Consider the following 9,014-nt stretch of genomic DNA (forward strand, 5'->3'; position numbering starts at 1 on the left):
TCTTGGCAGCATGTTGTCTGTTTTCTGTGTGACTGTTTTCAAATAGTTTATTTTATTCTGGGAAGTTCATACCTTCACCTGTTTTTTGGAGATCATGCAGAGGCTGTTCTGGGTAATTGGTATCTATTTCAGAACTTCGTTATTTGCCCTGACTGCCAGCAAAGGCCTTGGACCCAGTGCTGATGCTTGGAATTCACATGCAGGGGCCAAGCACTAAATTCTGCTCAGCTCTGATATGTGAAATTACTTCTCTTTAATTTCTTATGCCTTCAGAACAGGCAATGCTGCTTATGTCTGTGGTACAATGGTGCCTACAATTGTGTGTACCGTATGGATGGGAAGAAGTTGCTGTCCTGCTTTACTGTGGGTTTTGTTGATGATGCCTTACTTAAGCCTCTGTTTGCTGAAGAACCTTTTGATCTAAAAACTTTGGTGGCAATTTACAGAATTGTCATGAGGTTATCTAAGTTTTTTTTTTCATCACAGTTCACTCAAATTTTAGTGAAGGACAGTTCTTAATAAGTTAACAGAACACGCAGAGTTGAAATACAGCCCTTGTCTCAAAGCTACCACACAGCCTTTTAAAAAACTGTCAGTATAGAGATTTATTCTACATCTGTATTACCTGAATGTTCAGTTCTGCTTTTCTTATTGCAGTATGTTGTTCCTAAATCTCTACTTTTTGTTTCACAGGTAAGGAACTGTGTGCTTCGTGCCTCATTGTGCATTGTAAGGTAACCTTTCCAAAACAGTGGATAAGTACACCTACCGACCGTATGGTGGAAAGGGCACTGTGACATGAACTTGTGGAGGTTTTAGTAGAGCGTTTAACATAGACAGCTATTTTATTAACTTTGTCCAGGTGGCCTTTATCTGACTATGTCCATAAATGATTATGAATATAATCAATTCTACAGCGATTTATACTAGTTTAGAGTAGAGGTTAGGCTAAAATTTGGGTGATGTCAAGTCAGAAAAGAAAATCAAGCACTAGGGAATGAGGAAGAGAGAGGAAACATCTCGTGCAGTAATGTTGAGAAGACATAGAATGGGCTAGGTGGGTAGTATGTACCTTCTGCAGCTACCTTTGTTTTGAAAACTCGAAATTTCAGTGTAGCTGTGCTTAAAAGACTGACCTATGTTCTGTCCTGCTAAACCGACTGTGACAAGTAGTATACAGTAAAATTTGTCTTTTTCAAAAGGCATTGAGAGGGTTAGGCAACACTGAAAGAATAATAATGCTCTTCAAATACACAAGATGATAAATCTAATTATGGCTATTTACTGTGAGAATAAAAAGACTGTGTCTTGTCATGTAAACAATCTCACTTGTGTTTTGACTGACTTGGGTGTTCTTCTCAAGTAAAATCAAATACTCCTATGACAGGTTGTTGCAATACAATTTTCAGTTATGTGTAAAGGAGAATTGCTCAACGCTTTCCTATTACTGTTTTATTTTAGATGCACATCTGTAACAGTGGAATTGAGAATGAATTTGAGACTTACGTTTTGGAAATTACAGCTTCTCCCGGAGTACCTCTCCATCTCATGGGCCCTTCCCCTTTATTCCTAGGTCATCTTCCCTTTTCCAAAATGTTTGGACTTGAGTAGCCAAATGCAGCAGCGGATTCCAGAATCTCAGCGGACGTTTGTTGCAGTGGGCTGTGCCAGGAGGTGGGTGAGTATAGGGGATTGCTAAATCTTCTTCAGGGGAAAAAGGGTGCGGGAAGAAGACGGGTGTGTGCCCCGTGACTGTATTTCCCAGTTGTAAATGAGCAGGTCCTGAGGGGTCTCATTTGGATGCACACGTGCTGCATGGGCTGGTATTCTGGCATGCAGTAGGAGTCAGAACTCGTCATTCAGCCTTCGTGTGCCTTAACTCTGCAGGTTTTTAAAGGCAATAATACCCTAGCCTCAAGTCAAACCTTCCTGTAACTTGGCACAAGAAAGATGTGGACCTATTGGGAGTGGGTCCAGAGGAGGGCCACAAAAATGATCAGAGGGATGGAACACCTCTCCTATGAGGAAAGGCTGAAAGAGTTGGGGTTGTTCAGCCTGGAGAAGAAAAGGCTCCTGGGAGCCCTTATTGTGGCATTTCAGTACTTAAAGGAGGCTTATAAGAAAGATGGGGAGACTTTTTAGTAGGGCCTGTAGTGATAGGACAAGGGGTAATGGTTTTAAACTGAAAGAGGGGTTAGATTCAGACTAGATATAAGGAAGAAGTGTGTTAGTGAGGATGGTGAAACGCTGGAGCAGGTTGCCTGGAGAGGTGGTGGATGCCCCATCCCTGGAGACATTCCAGGTCAGGTCAGACAGGGCTCTGAGCGACCTGATCTGGTAGAAGATGTCCCTGCTCGTTGCAGGGAGGTTGCACTAGATGATCTCTAAAGGTCCCTTCCAACCCAAACCTATTCTATGATTCTTTCTGTACTTTTGAGTTTTGTTTGCTGTGGGTTTTGGGGTTTCAAACCAGTACTGCAGAAGTGGATCGATCCGGTGATATGTTGCATGTTCTTTTTTCTCAGATAATAGGTTACATGAAGATATGCAGTGTGTGGTAAAGCTTGACCTTTCCTCCCAGGCAGTACTCCAGAACTTAATCTGAACTGATGTTTGGGCTCACAGTTGCGTGGTCATGATGTGCAAAGCTGGATTGAGTATAGCCTTGACTCAACCGATGGTGAGGATTTAACTTAAGTAAGTTGTATAAGGCTATTTTGGACAGAACTGGGAAAAGTACAGCTCTATTTTGATGATTGCAAATGAAATTAAGGCAATTTTGCCAGATTTGTGGTTTGTCTGTAATTACTAGATTCCCACTTAGCTCTTGAATCCAGACTAAGAGCTAAAGGCCTTTATAATCCGTGCTGTACCATTTTCTCACAAATAGCTGTTTAAGATACCTGCAAAGCATCTGTCGCATTCCCTTTCTCTTCTGTCCCCTTAAGAAAGTATCAGTGTCCTTTTCCTGTGAAAACTTCTCCCACGTGAGAAGTTCTGAGGTTCTCTTCTAGTTTAGGATGATTTCAGTTGTGGGGATGGACCATTTAGACTGAAGAAGATTCCTGAAAAAGCCCTACATTTGCAAAAGGCTGTAATGGGTTGTTTATTCATGTATTCAGGGAAAGCTAATCATCAAGGCTAAAGAACGAGGCAGTGATGTAAAAATAATAACAAGTGAAGCAGCCTGATAACTCTGTTCACTGGTAACGATGACACTTTTACAGCCTGGATTGCTGTGTAGAGCTGGTACGGTTTAGTTGTGTGATAAAAACTTGACCTTTGGCATGGTGGGGTTCCACCCAAAGTCAAACTTCAACCCTAGTGCAGCTGGAAATCTCACTGCGTTGCAGTCTGACAGTAAGCAGGCCCTCAGGAGGTGTGCTGACATTTATTTTCAGGTCACACACTAAAGCTTAGTAAACTGATAGTTGTACTTTTTTAATAAAAATGTAAAATATTTTTACATCCTGCTTACCAGAGCAAAGTAGCTGGATCGAGGAGGTCTAGTACTGTTATATGATTAATGGTGACATTTTTCAGCCTCTAAGTTGCAGCCTGACCTGTTTCATTAAATGATGATATTTTGCTCTTTACCTTGAAAGAGAACAGTAGACACTAGTTATTTTGTGTCTTTTTCAGAAGAATTTGCAGACTATGTCTTCATAGTTTCTCAAAAACCTCAGAACTGTTCACCTTGATCTTAATCCATCTCGTTCAAACCATTACAAGATTATAACAGGCATTTTGCTTGGTTGCTGTAATCAAAGTTGTATTCAATGATCCGATTCAAATACTGTAAAGCTATAATGGGACAAGTCAGAAGAAAAACTTCATTTCCTGTTTCGTAGCATGTGATCAATCACAAAAAATGCTTTATAGGGATTTGCTGTGTCTGTTAACTTCAGTGTTTATTCTTTGCTCATTCTTCTCAGATTTCACCATTTTAAAACTTTGACCGGTATCGGGAACTTTGTTATTTTTTTTATTGATTTTTTTTTTTCTTTTTTTTCAGTGCAATAAATGTTTGTCTCACAGTGATTGTTGATTCAGGATTGACAGCAACGGCATTGACACACAAGTGGATACACTCTTCTACAAACAAATAGCTGGGGAAGAATCATCTCTCTTCTATTTTCTACACTTAAGTCTCTGGAATCTATCTTTGACCTTGTGCATATATGTTGTAAGAATTATTGAGGAATAAGGATAATGGCAGATACTGTTTACAGACTTAAGTTGCAACACTCCCCACACAGAATGAAAATACAAAATGCCTTAAGGCAGCCTTCCCTGGGGTGGTAGCTGGGTGAGTTTTCAGCCTTAATTCTGGCTTTCACTCACGGATGCTGCTGGGGTTGCCATTGGAAATGTGTGAATAAATGGGTAACTGAGCTCTTGGGGAGGTTAATATCTCTTTTTCTATACTTGGACTGTTGGTCTGTAAGACTGAAGGGGTGAGGGTGTCTAGGAGACAGACCGCTGGGAGACCTGAACCCAAACACCCATCTCTCGCTTCCCCATCAGCTCGCTCAATTCAGTCTGCTGCCATTACTTCACCTTCATAGATCAGGTCCAGCCTTCTTTTTGGTTCCTCCTCGCTTTTAGAAAACAACTCCATTAAAACACGTTATTTCTTCCCATTACTGTTGCCTTGATATAACAGATCAAAGGAAAATACTCGGAGTAAATCTCCTGTTTGATCAAACATCACCTTTTGTTGACTGTTTTAGCGAATACCTGCCCCAATGGCACACGGCTGACCCCCTGCCTGAGCAGAGGTCTGCACGACCTGTTCCCAACCGGCTCTGCTCAAGTACCAGGTGCCTAGACCCTGGCAAACAAGCTGGCCAAACCAGTGCTGCTTTCAATTACTCAATACTTGCTCTGCTTAAAGGCGTAATCTTTAACAGGAGTCTAAGGTAGTTTGCCTCGCTTGCATTTTTTTCCTCTAATCTTTCTGCTAAACCCAGTTAATAAGGCAATAATGCTGCTGTTACTTTTTGTGTAGCTTGAGATGAGGGGAAAAATCAAAATTGGCACATACGAAGGAGATGAAACAACGTAGCTCTGCCTAATCATAGCTCTTATTGCCTACAGGGTCTTGACAATGCACTTGGCTTTGTGGGGGGAAATTGGAAAAGCAAGAACAAAGAAATCTCTGCTCATTTTTCCTGCTTTACTTATTGCGTATGGGCAGAGTCCAAGGTGCTTTTGACACTCATTGCCTCTAAATTCTGCTCGCTCTTTAGATTTAAACGAAGTAAGTTACAAGATTTTGGGGGGGGGGGGGGGGGGTTGGGGGTTTTTTTAGTGAAGGTATGCATCTGATGGTAGGCATACATGTACAAGTTTGTGAAGACTGCAGGATGAGGAATAGTTTCAACACTTCCACAAAATAAACAGTGTGATTATACAATAAGAAATTGGCTAAGATCTGTCAACATTTTAATAGACACAGCTTCTTGTTTAAAGATTAAGATTTTTTTTATTATTTAGCATTCAGCTTTATAACACAGAAGAAAATGAATGTGCTTATTTCATTTACTTGACGTCTAGCTATTAATATGAGGTGCCATATATAAAATTAAATCTGTCACACACACTGATATTTCTTAAAACATACCCTTTTCCAGAGAGAATTTATCAGAAAAAATACTTCATTTTAAATTCAAACTCTCAATATTATTTCCAGTGGAAACTGTCTGTCCTGGACCTCTGATTTCAAGATGTGACCATGGGAGAAGAATAGAATTTGCGTTTCAGAGTTGCAGGAATAAAGGCTGTATTTTAGAATAAGAAGTCAGTTAATATTTTTATCATTTCCATCATTCTTCACATTTAGAGAAGATAGTCTAGCAGTGGTACTAATTTTACTTCCACTCTGTTTTCAAGTACTCTAACTTCTTTACATAAGAGTGAGGGGTTTTTTTTAATGCTTTCTGTTGGGTTGTATAACTAATTTGTATATGTTTCCTTCTTTGGCCCTCTCAGTGATACCCTCTTTGTAAAATCTCACCAAGCTATTAAATATTTTCCTGAGGTAATTACAGACAGCCTTTCATCTAAACCTGTGCTACCTACCATACTGATAAGAATAGTTGAAGATACCTGGGGAAAATTTGGCAACTCCCCCTGTTCGCTCTGGCATTGATCCATATTGCTTAGGCTTTATTCCACATTTATCCACAGCCCTTCATCTCAATCTTGCTCACCTTTCCCCAGCAGGGTACTGAACTAATGAAAACATTTACAGCTCTCTTTTTTTAAATTTATTTTGCATTTTGACTTACACAGGTCCTGGATGCAAATTGCTCTAGAAGCCCAATGATGTCAAAGCTCCCAAAATCAAATGCTGGTCTTCAGAATCGGGCCTCTCATCTACCCAAGGAAATTCTTTTCAAAGACTACTTGAGGTAGTTTTAAAAGGCTTTTTAAAATAGTGGAAATGTGTTTGTGAATAGCTGATAGCACTCTGAGTCCTGCTTCACTCCTGACTTCTCCCACAGAGTTTTCAGGAATTGCTTCTTTTACTCCCATGGTTCAGGAATTGTACTTTGTGCTGTTAAACTCTAAACAATATTGCACATTTTCCAAGGCAGAAAATGGTTTAATAATAAATCTTTTACATGTTCTGGCTGACTGTAGTGGGTTAAAGGTTTTTAAGTAAAAGTCAGTGCTGAGCGTGGCGCATATAATTCAGACAATCATTGCACAAACAATACAAAGTCCATTCATTATCTAATTGGAGGCTTTCTTATATCTTTTTTTTACCAGGCGAGATCTCTATTTATTAACCTCATCACTTTCATTATTGTAAGAAAGTAATCTTAACTACTGATACTCAGATAAATTTTTTATGTTCCCAAAGTCCCCTTTCCAAAAGTTTGTCTTTTATTTCTTCAGGGTCTGAGTATGTACTCGCCATGGTACTCGCTTCAAACAAATAAACACTGTCTTACTAATTAATGGAAAGATATTGCCTCCTCTCAAGGGTGATTCAAAGTACCTTAAGATTAGCCTCTTTCTCTGGCTCACCTTCTGCCTGGCAGAGCCAAAATCTGAGTCCACTCAGGTAATTCAGTTTATTCTTGAACTCTTGAAACTGCCCTGATAAGCTGGAGGTTAATAAGCCTTGCCTTAGTAAGCTTTGATACACAAAAGTCGGTGTCTCACTTCAAACCTTGAGTCTGGATCCTGTGCTCTTGTTCTCTTCCATGCTGGAGCAGTCTGTGCCTGAAGGACTGCAGCCCGTGGGAAGGACTCACCTTGGAGCAAGTTCGTGGAGGACTGTCTCCCGTGGGAGGGATCCCACGCTGGAGCAGGGGAAGAGTGAGTCGTCCTCCCCCTGAGGAGGAAGGAGCGGCAGAGGCAAGGGGTGACGAACTGACCCCAACCTCCATTCCCTGTCCCCAGCAGAAAGTGTGCAGGGCACAAGAGGAGGGGAGGGGACGCAGCTGGGACAGCTGACCCCAATTGGCCAAAGGAATATTCCATACCGTGGGATATCATGCCCAGTATATAAACTGGGGGGAGTTGGCCCGGAGGGGTGGATCACTGCTCAGGAACTGGCTGGGCATCGGTCAGCGAGTGGTGAGCAATTGCATTGTGCATCACTTGTTTTGTATATTCCAATTCTTTTATTATTACTGTCATGTTATTGTTATTATCATCATAATAATTATTATTATTTTCTTCCTTTCTGTCCTATTAAGCTGTCTTTATCTCAACCCAGGAGTTTTACTATTTTTTTGATTCTCTCCCCCATCCCACTGCAGCAGGGAGTGAGCAAGTGGCTGCATGGTGCTTAGTTGCCGGCTGGGGTTAAACCATGACAATGTGGTAAGTTTCTTTTGTACAGGTTAAAATATATACCAGAAGAGTGCTGGCACCCTTAGTCCCAGTAATCACAGCTTCTCTGTCAAGATTGAAATACACTATGGGTGTGTACGAGACACAATGTCTTTTCTGCTGCTGCCTCCCTCGTAAAGAGACGAGAATACGAGCACTCTTCTCCTAGTGCCATCCTTAAATAAAGAAACCAGCATTATTTCTAACTAGAAAATTATAAGCAACAGTCCATGTTTGATTGAGAGAGACCTCAGGTCCAGGAACTCAGCAGTGTTATGTCCAGGTTTATTACTCATGTCTACTAGTGGATAATACTACTATTAATTTTAGCTTTATGGCTAATAACTATCAGTATAACTATGGGCTGGAGAGTTTCTACTACTAATAGTAGCTGACTTTCACTGTTCTTACTACTTACTAATGCCCCCTTCCCTAAAATTCCTCAAAAAATCCTTCCAAAAGAAGGCCAAAAGAAAATTTCTATTTTACTTATTAAAGAGCTTGGATCAGATTTGTGAAACATGACAGCCAAGGAAGGCTCTGGAGAGTGGCTAAGCAGAGATTACGTGCCAAGGAGGCTCCAGGGAGAGCAATGGAGCATTTGACCACCCAACCAGCGAGTGGGTGCCTTTGTTTTAGACAAAATGGCTATATCAGCTAAGTGTAACCACTTTATAACGGATTGTCCCTGACAAAGAAATGCAGACTTACAACAGGACAAAACTAGTTTAAAGGGTACACTTACTCTTAGAGTAACATGGCTTATGCATGTATTAGATCTGCTTTTATACTATGAACCTATGACACTAATTGATAGTAATTTTTATTCATAACTATATTAGCCATTAGCTGCTGCTTCTATACTTTTTGGTAGAGCCCTGTCATTCTCTAAGCAAGTGACCGTACCTGTGCCTTCACCTATGACTAGCATCTGGTCAAGGTGCAGTGCAAACACTGCAACCTGAGGCAAGCCTGAAGAGCTATTTAGTGATTATCATGGGTTTACGATTTATATGAATTATGTGGAGCCAAACCATGGCTCAACTTTGTATTGAGTTTGCAAAGCCTTAGAACTGAGGCTTGTCGGGCTTGTTCAGTCTGATCTTTCACTGGCCTGTCTGCAACTTTGCTGTTGCACCTAAACCAAATAAGACAACTTGTCT

The sequence above is a fragment of the Accipiter gentilis genome, chromosome 17 (genome assembly GCF_929443795.1).
Source record: "Accipiter gentilis chromosome 17, bAccGen1.1, whole genome shotgun sequence".
NCBI lineage: Eukaryota > Metazoa > Chordata > Aves > Accipitriformes > Accipitridae > Astur > Astur gentilis.